Source organism: Mustela putorius, unplaced genomic scaffold (genome assembly GCF_011764305.1).
Source record: "Mustela putorius furo isolate JIRA1106 unplaced genomic scaffold, ASM1176430v1.1 tig00003853_pilon_pilon_pilon, whole genome shotgun sequence".
NCBI classification, from domain to species: domain Eukaryota; kingdom Metazoa; phylum Chordata; class Mammalia; order Carnivora; family Mustelidae; genus Mustela; species Mustela putorius.
Window position 1 is genome coordinate 22,953,962 of NW_025422005.1, and position 14,752 is coordinate 22,968,713.

General features: G+C 38.7%; 1 protein-coding gene across 20 annotated transcripts in view; it reads right to left on the reverse strand.

The window, feature by feature from the left end:
- The window catches only part of PUM1 (pumilio RNA binding family member 1), a 136,613-nt gene that overhangs the window by 73,481 nt on the left and 48,380 nt on the right, over positions 1 to 14,752 (reverse strand). The gene's annotated exons all lie outside the window — the stretch shown is intronic.

Sequence of the window (14,752 nt, forward strand, 5' to 3'; positions counted from 1 at the left end):
AACAACTCTGTTGTTTTAAGCCACTAAATTCTGAGGTGATCTACTAGGTAGCAACAGGAACTAATACAGTTACAAATATATTTAAACAGGGTTGCTTTGATTGATAGTCTACACAGTTCTTTTCAAGTTTGTTTTTAAGAAGCCTGTCTCGTTCCATTTCAAATGTCTAAAATCCAAGTGCTTTTGAATTTGGAAAAATTACATGCTTTCTATTGTCATGTTCTCCCCTACTTTGTCTTATAGTCCCTCTGTATTAAAAAACGTATAAACTTCTGCAAAATTAGATGGTCTTACACATATTAAGCTTACTGAGAACTAATAGCAATCACATATTCAAGTCAACTGAAAACATTAACTGTTCTAATCTGATCAGAATGAAAGAAGCTATAATCTACTGAATTATAAAATAAAACTAAGTGATGATGAGACTCCAGTTGTTATTTCAAATTCAATAGCAACCCTCTGGAGTTAACGTCTTGATAGTACTGGCTAAAACATATCTGTTCTCCAACCCACTGGCATCAACACTGGGAGCTCCCAAACCTTCACTCAAGCCACACCTAAATCCAATCAACAAATTTAAATCCAACTATTGCATGAGAAAACAGTTCCCCTTTATCCCATCAAGAACTTGGAAAAAAAAAAAACAAAACTGTTCTTTGACAAGCCAAAAAAGGAACAGATCACAGCAGAGGTTTACAAAATTTACTTTAAAGAAAGATTAGGCAATAAGAGGATTAAAAGATTTGACAATTCCAAAGGAAGATAACTGAAATTAGGAATGAGTCCAACAAAAGCAAGAGACCCAGGGAATCAGGTAGTATGACCCAGTTGGCATATTTAGGGAGAGGGCATATGATGCACAAAGAAGCCTATCCTTATAAAAGCAATTAACGCATCAAGCTAGACAGTAGCTTGATTACACTAGCCACGAAAAACATCCAACTAACTTCCCTGGCTCAGACTCTGCTTAGCAAGCAAACTTCTTATGAGAACTTGGATTCCTCCTCTAGCCAAGCATGCTGATCACTGAACACAATTACCTTGTTCACTTGAGAGTTATTATTTCTCCTTATAAATTAGTACACTGCATTTTGACTTTCATACAGAAGTTTCTTGTGGTTCTTGTTAGTGTAGGTCAATCCCATAAGCTAACTGCTTCTGAATTAGTGATGGAAATCCCTTTTAAGACCTACAAACTGAGAACCAGGACTTAGGAAGTCCCACCATCCTACCCAACCATACAACAGACCTTATAGTCTTCCCTGTCTTGTCCCATGAAATGGGATTCCTAGTTGGCCCAAACCCCTAATAGTGTCAGTTCTCAAACCTTTAGGGAAAAAAAACACACACACTATTTATCTCAGCTTGAACTACGGATTTATAAAAGACGACGACTTAGAGAAAATAAAAAAATCAGTAAGCATATTCATGAGGCTTCTGGAGAACAAGAGAGAAATCAAGCACTAGTTTATAAGCAATGTCAGCCACTTGGAAAACCTCTAGATTTTGTTTGGAAACACCTTTTCTCTTTTATCACCTAACAAAAGAGACAATACCCAAAGCCAACCTTGCACGATCAATCCAACATTAGCCCCCACTAAGAGCCCTTTAATAGATATAGACAATAAAGGGCTTCTTATTTTAAGAAATAATATATAATATGGTAGTAAAATACACGCCAGCACTCTGAAATCATTTTTAAAAACCAACCTGATTTAAAATCCCAACTCAGAATTTAATCCCTGTTGGCCTCAGTTTTCTCACCTATAAAGAACTATTGTGAACATTAAATGAGATCTATGTAAAAAAGCAGTACAGGGGCACCTGGGTGGCTCAGTGGGTCAAAGCCTCTGCCTTCGGTTCAGGTCATGATCTCAGGGTCCTGGGATCGAGCCCCACATCAGGATCTCGGTGAGGCAGGGAGCCTGCTTCCTCCTCTCTCTCTGCCTGCCTCTCTGCCTACTTGTGATCTCTCTGTCTCTGTCAATTAAATAAATAAAAAAATTAAAAAAGGCAGTACAATGCTGAGCTCTGGGCAACCACTCAAAAAAATCAGCTGCTACTATCATTTAAGAACACTACTAATGGCTAGTCAATGAAATGCTCCTCAGTACTCAGCTAGCAGATGTGAGCACAGCATCACCCAACCCACTTCAGCGTAAATCCCATAAAATTAAGAGCCCTAACAAAAGAGCCATGATTACAGCTTTGCAAAAACAAAGAGGCAAGATGATTATTAAGGACTGGACTTGTCTGACCACAATGGTTACTAATATTTGCACAGGAAAGTATCAGTGAGGTTTCCTGAGGTCTCAAACCCAAATGCACACTCCAACAAGTACTCTGCACTCAAGAGAAATAAAATACCAGGTAACTGCTGACATACTCAACAGAGGCTGCATAGAGCTGTCTCTCAGAGCAGAAATTAGGCTTCTTAAGGAGGACTGTTCGCAGGGATGCATGGTACAGCCCTGGAGGCACCATCAGGTTCGATCATGTTACCTGGCAACGCAAACTTCCAACACAAGCCTAGTTTCATCACTGGGATGTAAACAATGCAGGAGTCAAATACCTGGTATTTTAACCAGGTGGGAAGACATAGCCCCTGCCCAAATTTTTTAATCTCTTAGCACACATTCTTATTGCATTAAAAGAATTTGACATCAACTCAAAGAAAGAACCACTCAGAACTGACTGAAATAAAGAAGTATAGTTGGTAGCCACTGACAGTCACATGTTCTAGGCAGAGGTCTGATGTGTGACAATTGTATAATTTTCAGAAATCCCTTCTAAAAAGCTTAATGCCTAGGGATTGGCCTAGCCCCAACCCCCATGTCATAAAGGTTTGGTGGGGTATCAAGTGAGACGGGACACAAAGTGCTTTCATAAATACTATGAACTACACTCATAAGTCATTTAAAGCTTTAATAAGAAAAAAAGCTTTTAACAAGACAAATATACATCAATATATTTTACAAGACTTTTTTTTTTAAAGTTCATTCAGGGGAGCCTGGGTGCCTCAGTAGGTTAAGCCTCTGCCTTCAGCTCAGGTCAGGATGTCAGGGTCCTGGGATAGAGCCCTACATCAGGCTCTCTGCTCAGCGGGGAGCCTGCTTCCCCCCGCCCCTCTACCTGCCGATCTGCTTACTTGTGCTCTCTCTTTGTCAAATAAATAAATAAAATCTTAAAAAAAAAAAGGTACATCCATTTACTTTACTGTTAGGATAATTCTTTGGTAAAGAGTTTAGAAAGTAAGTCCATCAAGGGTCACATTCATTCCTGAGAATCTATCTCAACAATAACAAAAAGACAATTCAAAAGGGAAAAAACCCTCTACGTTCAAAGTCTAAGAGCAAAGATGTTGGGAGCAAGCTAAATGTTCACCAAGGTCGCTATGTAAGCACAACGGAAGCTCGTCCACAACAGCCACAAGGACTACGTGTGTTTACAAAAAAACACTAACTTTTAAAAGTAAAATACAAAATTGCATGTGTAAAGACTACTACTTCTTATGCACTCTTCCCTTCTGGATCAAGACTGTAAAGAAAAATAAAAACTGAAATAGGTTCTTACTGGTGTGGTAGCATTATGAATGACTTGTTACAAAATATAATATACTTTTATGATTTAGAACTGATATTCTAATAAACAAAAATTGAGATTCTGGTGGTATGGAATTTCCTACAAATAAGACATTTTCTCTTAAACTGACACATTTCACTTCAACCTAACTTCACAGTAACCAAAGTTAGTGGCAATTTTAAGAAGAGCTCACCTTACGTTGCAAATATTTCTAAGCAAGCAGTTAATAACATCTAATCCACTCTGAAAACTGTAGCTTACATAAGGAATGTTGAACGTTTTCAATGGTTTAATCACAACTCAGTTTTTTTTGTTTTTTTTTTTAATTAAAAACAAGTATAGGGGCACCTGGGTGACTCAGTCAGGTAAGTGTCTGCCTTCAGCTCAGGTCATGCATGATCTCAGGGTCCTAGGATAGAGCCCTGAGTTGGGCTCCCCTGCTCAGCAGCAGTCTGCTTCTTCCTCTCCCTCTGGCCCTCTGCACCACCACCCCCAATGCTGGCTTATGCTCTCTCTTTCTCCCCACCTCTCTCAAATAAATAAATTATATATATATATATATGGTTATGGTGCTTTGATTTTCATATTCTTTTTCTTTTTTTTTTAAGATTTTATTTATTAATTTGACAGAGAAAAATCACAAGTAGACGGAGAGGCAGCCAGAGAGAGAGAGACAGGGAAGCAGGCTCTCTGCTGAGCAGAGACCCCGATGCGGGACTCGATCCCAGAACTCTGAGATCATGACCTGAGCTGAAGGCAGCGGCTTAACCCACTGAGCCACCCAGGCGCCCTTCATATTCTTTTTCAGTTTAATGAATAGGATCTTCTCAATTCACACTTCCTGTTTATATATCTTCTAATTGAGGAAGCACCCTGCATTCTTTTTAATTAAATAATACTGACATGTAAAGATTATTTTTAAATATTAAAACACTATGTCCTGCTTCACTACATTCAAATCACACACACACACACCACACACACACACACAGTCCAAGAATCAGTATTTTTCACATTTTTCTACCAGGCAAATTCAGAACATGGCACCTTGTAATTATTGCTTAAGCTATTCATCTAGGTGTCAAGATGCTCTCTACTGAAAACAATTTACACATTACTGGTCTCTTAAGTAAATATCTCTTTTGGTTAAAATTTAATGGACTTTTCAAGAAGAAAAGTTTATTATTTTACATAATTATAATTATACGGTATACAAAATTAACAGATTTTTTGAGAAATATTTGCCAGCTATTAAGCACTTTTCATTAGCACAGTCAATAGTTACATCTAACGTCCCTCAGAAATACTCCCACCACTAAGGATGAAATGACACAAATCACTTAGGCCTGGCCAATATGAAGTAAAATTTGACCTTCTAGAACCCTCACCTCACATCTGGAAAACCACTACTGCTCTTCTGGCTACTGAAAAGTTTCAGGAGTTTCAGATCTGAAGTACTGATGTCAAAAAGTGAAGTACTACTTGAACAGGCCCTGAAATGCACAACCTATTGTAGCTACTACTAAAAATAAAAGTAGTAAAAGACTCTCTTTGCCCAAATAGAAAAGTAAAAAGAAAAACCTATCAGGAATCAAAGAGATGTAGCTCGCAGGCATTCATTTTAAGCACACTTACAGTGTGCTTCAGACTGTTAAACTTCACCACCTATTTTGGATGAAGAAAGGAACACTAGTAGCGACAGGACTGGTCAGGACCACCATATAGGAGGGGGAGAGTTCAGAGTGAAGAGACAGTGGGAAGGACACTCCACAAAGAGCAAAGGCAGGCAGGCAGGCAGGAAGAAAGAAAGAAAGAAAGAAAGAAAGAAAGAAAGAAAGAAAGAAAGAAAGAAAAGCAAGCGGGCCAGGTGCCCACCAAGAAAGGAGTTTAGCCAGTGGCACAGGAAAGCAGTAAGGAAAGGTAGAAAAGCAATTAGTCCAGTGACCAGTGAAGCTTCATGGATCACCAAAGCATTAGGTTCTTAATGCAATAGACAGCAACGGGTAGTAACATCATAAAAATTAAGTCCAGAAAATTAGTCTCATATTCCTCCATAAAATAGGGTGAAGGCAAGTTAAATGGATTCTGAGAAGCTAAGCAAAAAGGTCACTGCAGTAACTAGGTATGAAACAGAGAAGGAACCTGTGGAAATGGGGGCAAGGAAGGTACAAAAAGGCTGCTTAGATGCCTCTCTCAGCTTTCAAAGCATTTAAAAAAAAAAAAGAAAAGAAAAACTGGAGCGCGTGAGTGGCCCAGTCAGTTAAGCTCAGTCAGCAGAACCTGAGTTCTGCTCAGGTCATGATCCTGGGGGCCTGGGATGGAGTCCCGCATCTGAATCTGCAGGCTCCCTGCCTGGCTTATCCTTCTCCCACTGCCCTTCTCCCCACAACTCGTGTTCCTCTTTCATGCTCTGCTCTCCCTCTAATAAATGAACAAAAAATTAAAAATTAAAAACAAAACTATGTAATTTCAAAAATGAGGATTCGTAGCCCATTATGATGATCAAGAATGAAGTCAGTAAGTATGCACAAATCTATCACTGAAATTCTTTTAACCAGAAATCTATTCTGTAGTGTCAGCTGATTGCAAAGTCTAGATGAAAACAGGACCCAAGTACATACAAACATGGTGTTCCGAGTTTAAGAACACAGGTTCAATGGGTAAAGTTTTAAAGATCCCCTGAAGATCCATGGTGGGTCACTGGGGAACAGTAGGTGCAAAAAGAGCAATCAAGCAGACGTTACAAGAATTTGTACATCTAAAATGTGAGGACAGAATTGCAGTCGGTTCAACTGATGACTGCTGAACTCCGCAGTGCACTCTCTTCAAAGGAGCACAGTAGTTCCTGACCACACAGAGAACACAATCACTGTGAACAACTTCATTTGGGAAATTAAACACACACTAGACCTCTTTCATGCTTACGTAAAAAAAATTCAGAGACACCGTTAACACCTCAATCTCCATGTTCTTTCGTGACAAATTACCATAGGGCGATCTCCAAACGAAGCTGCACACCCTTTCACCAATCCACTGAAAGTAAGATTGTTTATACCTTCCCCCTTCAAATTATTGGAACAGAGCCAATGAGACTTCTTTTCTCTGCTGTCTTATGAAACTGTTCAGAAAACGAACAAATGCCAGGGTGAACTAAGCTTTTCTGTAGGATAAAGGAACCAATGGAAGGGAACAGAGGACTATGTTACCCTGGCTACCTATAGGTTACCTATAAATCAGGTCGTTTGTTTTCACAAGTATAAACTATATGGTTTGACCTACAACATAACCACATGCATGCTACACTAGGTCCAAACTTAATCATTATATAAGTGATTCCTGCAGTAGTACCTAACAGTCCAATGTGCAAAAGATAAGCCTGCAGATCACTTAGGAAACCTGTATAAAGTTCATGCATAAAACCATGAAACCACATAGATTTGCTTCATGACCTACCCACCTCATATCTACAAAGCAGGAAACGGCACAACTAACTAAAAGAGGAAGAAAGGGTCCTTTGCCTCAAGATGGGAACAAATACTTAAACCCACCCACACACCCAGTCAGCCTCAGGGCATTTTTAATTATTAAATTGACGAGACAAAGATCTCAGTGTACCAGACATGGTTAAGTTCCCTTTTTCATGAACTCCACAAGATGAAAATTTCATAGATATGGCTACTGTGTATACCAGGAAGACTGACACAGAAAATAAACTACTACCTCCACATGCTTTCCCATAATGAGAATCACAGACTGCATTAATCAATCAAGAGACAACAGATTAACTGGTTAATTCTGGTTCTTCATCAGCAAAATAATAGTAAAGAGGACAGAGTTACACACAATATTATTTAATACACACTTGAACAGGAAATATAACAACAAAAGTAATTCCGCTTTTCAAACACTATTATGTCTGGTTGTGTATATATAATGAAGGTATTTCCATGTCCCAGCAGATGGCCCAGAGAAAGTGTCCCATTGATCTAGTACAACTATATTAAACAAAAGATCTTTTATAATAAATGCCTTATATCGATTTCAACTTGGATGGTAACAGCATTGCTGATTGACTATTCATCTTTTGTACTTGTCTTTAGGAAAGTAATAATCACATAGTTTGAAAATGTAAAAATATTCAGAGAAGCGTGAATGAATGGAGGCTTTTCAGTTTTGTCAGTTCCTCATCCTCCCCTCTACAACCCCACATTCCTCGGGATGGAAATGTAATCTGAATAAAGAATATAGGCAATACGTATTTACTGAATTGGACTATGGTCCCTTGAAGGGAGGGCAGTATCAACTTTTGGAGTAAAAGAGAAAATAAAGAGGAATCCATGCTTAGAAAAAAAGCATTTGTCTAAGATTTGTTCAACACAATGTATTAGGCAGCCACTGTTTACAAAGTACATTACTGGCTGAAGCCCCTACCCTCAACAAACTTGCATACTGGGAAACAGAAAACATTTATACAAATCACTACATATAAAATAAACCAGGGCCATAAGAATGACACAAATAACTTCCTCTCCACAGTTTCTGGTTGGTTAGAGGAAAAAAGGTTTTATAGAGGAGCTGATCACTGAAGTCAGATTTTAAATAATGGGTAGACTCTGGACACGCAGAGATAAATAACAGAAAAAAACAAGATTTAGAGTGACAAAGATGTGAGTTCAACTAGCTGGTTCATGATCATGTTAACCTCCCTGATCCATTTTCACCTGGTCTATAAAAGAGCATCATAACATTGCAGGACACTGTCAAGACTGTAATGCATATGAAGCGGTTAGCATACTACCTGCAAAATCATATATGCTCGATATACTGCAGCTACTATTATTCCTTAGCCTAACAAAATAGAACTTGGGAGTCAAACCCACATCTTAATACTCATGACCTTAACTGGAGTCACTTGACCTTAGGACCCCTTTTCCTCATGTAAAAACCATGTTACAAGTATCTCCCCAAAATCTGTTGGGACATTCACATAGGCAATGAAATCAATGCCAAAGTATCCTGAAAAGTGTTAATGCATTATTGTAATTATTTAGTTGACTTACCCTCAAATAAAGCATAGTGATGCAGATGAAAAGAATGAACAGGTTTTAGCCAAAGGAGGATAAAAGGGGAGAAATTTAACAATGAGAGGCTACATCCTGCTGCAAAGGAGCATGTTTTCCTGCATTCAAGCACTGCAAGCACTACAATGGTAGGTCTCTCTTGTTGTCCCAATATAGGATAGAAGGTAGATACTGGAATGAGTGCGATTCCAAACAGGCCTCAGAATGACAGGACAGAACTGAGAACCAAGTTCCAAATATCCGATGCATCCACATTGTCAAGGTTACAAGACACTTTCCTCTTTCCAGTTCTTCAAAACGCCCAATCCCCAAACTATTATGGATCCCAGGAACTTCCCCAAAGAATAAAAAAATATTCTTTAAAAGGTCACTTTGTCTCTCACACATAGTCACAAATCTAATACCGGAAAGTTATGAACTAAGATCTCTTTTCTCCAGATCACTTGGTCTGGCTAGATATGTTTTCTCTGAAGTAAACATATCAATAGCAAGATGCCAAAAATGCCCAACAACCAAATGGCATTAATACAAGGTTCAAGGAACTAGGCAGATTTAACATTCCTGTCCATACTCCAAGGTACATTTTGGGGAAAAAGAGATTCACTACACTGTTTGGTCAGGTGTTTTTACATCAATACATTAAAGACTGTATTAATTTTTCTTCTCTTCTGCAAGAAAGGGTGTATGATTTTGCTGGCACATATATATAGATCTCCTTTTCAAAATTCAACCCATTTTGGTGTCAACTGAGTTATTCTTAGGGGACCCTAGCTGTAAGAAGCTGCCAGCATAAGGTAGTCCTTGGGCTATAACTCCTACAAGTACTTTTAGCCAGCCAAAAAGCCTCCAATTCCATGAGCTGTTCTGTTTGCCATGATGGAAAGATGTGGAAAAGAACTTAGCAGACTTGGTATCCACATCAGGTTTCCACCTGCCCTGATTTCAGAATCAGCACCCAAGAGCCCTTAGGGACAAATACTTCAGTGCCTTAGATAACTGCAGACTGGTGAATGAGTCACTTAGAAAACCTAGTGAAAAGTTACAGGACCTTTGTACCACACAGGGGGAGTCACTCTAAAAAGACATCTTTTAGATGCCCTTTGGTATATCCTAGAAAAAGTAGAATTATTCTTCTTTTCTATCTTTTTAAAGATAGAGAAATAAGGACAAACTCCAAAACCCTAGACTTAAGAGAGTCCTAGGAAACTAGTCCAACATCTTTGTCATACAGATGGAAAACAAATAAAAGTCCAAAGAAGACAAACATCTTAGCTGGATGGTGGCTTCAGAGTTCTGGTCCAGAGAGAGCTCTATCCTGCCAAGTTACACTTTTCTTTGAGTGAGGAGCTCTCCAGCTCACTACCAAATTCCTCCCTCTACTAGCCATTCTGCTATTTTACACTTACAGAGAGAATGCCTATGTGATATCTAATGAAAATCTATAGCTGTATTTTAAATATCTCTCACCTTATTCTACTTGCAGGAAACGTGATAGGGTTCATCATGTCTCCACATACAAGAGCACTTGCCAGATCTCCTTCCTCAGGTTTACAAACTTGTCTATTTTAAGTTTTTCTATCGCTTCAGGTTTCTAAAACAAAGATGAAGGGCCATATAATCACTACTATCTTAACATCCCTGAAAGTGGTCAAGTTTCCTACATGTAAAACATTAAGGAATCTTAAACAGAAAAAGGTTTTAAAAATTAGAAAACCAGGGACGCCTGGGTGGCTCAGTTGGTTAAGCAGCTGCCTTCAGCTCAGATCATGATCCCAGCGTCCTGGGATCGAGTCCCACATCGGGTTCCTTGCTCCGCAGGGAGCCTGCTTCTCCCTCTGACTCTGCCTGCCACTCTGCCTGTGCTCGCTCTTGCTCTCTCTCTCTCTCTGACAAATAAATAAATAAAATCTTAAAAAAAAAAAAATTAGAAAACCAATTATGCAGAAGGTGCTTTTCTGCCAACAGCTCTCCCTTTGGCAAATCCATCCTTTTTTAGGACACAGAAAGTCAATGCCCTCCCACAGATAGAGCAAATAAGTCCTACAAGATCCTAAACCAAACCAATGTAGAAACCAAGTCCAGCAACCCAAGATTAGTGAGCCTCCTCAGTAGTACAAAGAAACATTCTTAAATAGTCAACTAACAGACCCGTCTTTTCATATGTAAATTTTAAAGGGTGGGGGGCTCAAAGATGTGCCTTTTAATTTTCAGGACTACAACTTTAAGTTGAATGAAAGTGGCCAGCAAGGAGACCAGCTAAAATATTTGGAAAACAATTTCTGGCCCTACTCCTAAGGCAAATTACTATCTCCTTTTTAATGCTGACTTTCAAGAATAAGAGGCAAGTAAACCACTTGCACTGTGAGTCCTTCAGCTAAGAACAACTGTACATCAAACAACTAGTAAGGTTTGAGGAGATGTTTTAAAGTAGCCACTTCCTAGCAAGATTTCAACTAGGAAATGCTGTAAATTTTACAAAGGGACACCAAGAGGCTAGTACTGGCTTTGATAACAAGAGCCAAGCAGCACTAACTTTACCTGAGATCAATTACTCTGAATGGAGCTAATTCTCTTCCAATTCTAAAGATTCACACATTCCTGATTTAGGTATTGTTTACCATAATGAGGACTCACACAAGCGCAAGCACGCATACACACCCACACCAATACACATGTAGTAAGTGTAGCAAAAATACTCTGTGCCTGGCTGAAAAGTCAATACAATTTACTTCAAATTTTAGTGCCCATGTGGGTAAAGACTGTATTTATACATATCCTCTCTCCCAGAGATGCTTCACTGCTTAAAGGAAAGGAAATTTAATGAAGTTAAACTAATTAGAAGCTGTGCTTTATATTATAAAAGCTTATTAATTCATTTCTCTTTTGCTGTTCTCCCTTGTAAAGCTTGGGGGTGGGAGTGGGGGGCAGTTCTCAGGGAGCCTGGGTGGCTCAGTCAGTTAATAAGCATCTGACTCTTGGTTTCAGCTCATGATCTCAGGGTCCTGGGATGGCGCCCTGTAAAGGGCTTGGTGCTCACTGGGAAGTCCACTTAAGGATGCTCTCCCTCTGCCCCTCCCAAAGCTCCCGCTCTCCCTCTCCCTCTCTCTCTAGTAAATAAATCAATCTTTAAAAAAAAAAAATTCTCCCATCCTGTACCTCTGCAGACCCTAACTAAACCAGAAAATGTTTCCCAAGTCTTACACTCTCGAATAAGTAATCACAAACTAGTCTGGCAGATACTAATCACTCCCTTCTCTAAATCTGAACCATACATAGAAAATACTGTGCATTCTTTCTCTATCGTCTGTATTCACTGCCTCCTTGACCGCTACAGAGCTCCCTGAGTACAGAAACCTCACTCTGCACTTAGTTTGTCTCCTTTGTGACTAACCTAGTTATGCTTTCAAAAAAACAAGGGCAGGGCGCCTGGGTGGCTCAGTGGGTTAAGCCACTGCCTTCAGCTCGGGTCATGATCTCAGAGTCCTGGGATTGAGTCCCGTGTTGGGCTCTCCTCTGCTCAGCAGGGAGTCTGCTTCCTCCTCTCTCTCTCTGCCTGCCTCTCTGCCTACTTGTGATCTCTCTCTGTCAAATAAATAAATAAAATCTTAAAAAAAACAAACAAACAAACAAGGGCATCAGTGGGGCCCTAGGTAGCTCAGTCAAGTATCTGACTCTTGATTTCAGTTCAGGTCATGATCTCAGGGTTGTGAGAGTAAGCCTGGTGTCAGGCTCAAGTCTGTCCCTCTCCTTCTGCTCCTCCCCTAGCTTGCACACCCACGTGTTCTCGCTCTCCCTCAAATAAATAAGTAAAATCTTTTTAAAAATTAAATAAAAATTTAAAAGTAGGTAGGGATGCCTGGCTGGCTCAGTCAGTACAGCTTGTGACTTTAGAACTTGGGGGTCATGAGTTCCAGCCCCACACACTGGGGGCAGAGTTTGCTTTTGTAAAAAACAAAACAAAACAAAAAAAAACTTCAGAGTCACCTGGGTGGCTCAGTTGTTGAGCAGCTGCCTTTGGCTCAGGTCATAATCTCCAGGTCCTGGGATCAAGCCCAACATCGGGATCCCAGCTCAGCGGGGAGTTTGCTTCTTCCTCTCCCTCTGCCTCTCCCCCTGCTTGTGCTCTCTCTCTCTCTCTCAAATAAATAAAAAAAAAAAAAAAAAACTTTTAATTTAAATTAAAATTTTTAAAAATAAAAAAAAAAAAACATTTCGTTATCTATATTCTGGGAGGAGGCATATTAGGCAAAATGTCAATTTTTATACAGCTTACCAAGATGAGATTTTTGCCTTCAATTATTTTACAAGTATTGGCTTCATTTACTCTAAGGAAACATGCTTTAGAAAGGAAGCCAGGTCAGAATCCCAAGCTCCATCATATGCGATCTTGGGCAAATTAATTCATTTATCTCAGCATATTTCTTAAACTGGATACTGGATCTATCCTGATAGCGTTACTGATGAGACAATGGATGCAGACCCCTTAGCATCTGTGGAATACATGGCCAGCAAAAGGGTAGCTATTATTACTCTGTGAATAAATAATGAGGAATGAAGAAGGAAGAGTAATAGTGCATATTACTGTTGGAATATACTTTGGTTATCTACATATGCCTACATCCAGGTCTGAGAATTATATATGGATCCCAAAAAAATAACATTTCTAAAAAAGTAAGAGTGAGGTTTGGAAACCTTGCGGGAGAAACGGCATATTTAGAAGGAAAAAATGACTTAAAAAATATTATTGTTACCATTTAAATAAAATCAACTTTCTATTCAATTCTGTTCACTATTCAATTAGACTTAAGCCTTTAGAAATTATAAAATATTGTGTACAAAACAGCAAAAAGCTTTATTTTGTAAATTAATTTTTAAAATCTGGGATTATATTTTTGGTAGAGTGGACCAGGTTAAAATCACAAGACAAATATGGTTTCCCGTCTATACTTAGTATCTGATTCATCTGTTAACTTTCTGTTCAAATTTTGCTCCAAAAGCTAATTGAGAAAAATCTCTTCCCCAATAACCATGTAAGGTTTATTGCTGTGCACTGTTTTAATGATATTAGGCAAGTACAGGAGACATAAAGCCACCTACCTATCTTCTCTTTAAACTCTAGGGGAAAAACAAGAACAGTCCCCAAACCCATAAACCCAAGATGATAGGACACTGGAACTCTGACCACAAGATGATTCAAAAAAGTTGGAAACAAAGTCTTGTAACACAGGAAGCGAATCTCAAAACCAAAACACCAAAAGAGTTTAGCTAACGCTTAACCACAAAGGCAGTCAATGAATATTTACTACAAATCAGGAGAAGAATTATCTTAATTTTGAATCCTCAGAACCTAGCACAGTGCCTGGATCAAAGAATATTTGCTAAATCAAAGAACAAATGTATTTAACAATTGATATAAAAGAGAATCCAGAATACAGGTATTTTCCCTCCTTTAAAACATTAAAATAGATGTGGGAGCTATTAAACATTAGATATGTAAAAAATAAAACAAAAGAATAAAAACCTACAGTTAATCTCCAGAACAAGAGAACCACAAGCACATGCCCCCAGCTTGAGAACCTATCACACCTCTATTAATTCAAACTGTATGTTTACCTTAAGACCAATACATTCTTATTGTCAACAACTAGAAATCACCAGAAGTCAGCTGCACTTTATACATCCATTTCTTTTAGAATTTTGGCAGTCTTCCCTATCCACATTTGGGTAACAGTAAATTTTGTTCTTGCAAATGTTAAACATTATAAACAAACCAAAATTCTTGTTCTGTACATCTATGTAGGTAAAGGGGGACTGACAGAGGCCTCTACCTTCTGGAATTATTTCACCAGAAATCTAGCAACTTCCTCTTCATAATGGAGCCCTAAACAACCTCCTCAGAAAATGGCACTACTCTAAAAACAGGTTATTAACATGTTCCAATCTAAGACTCCCTTCTACTGTTAAAAAAAAAAAAAACCTAGCAACTGGATAATGAGGCAAAAGTAAGGACATCTGATGCATATAAAATTACTTGATAATTTTAAAGCCTCAATTTACAACTAACTGGTTAATATAATCATCAATAA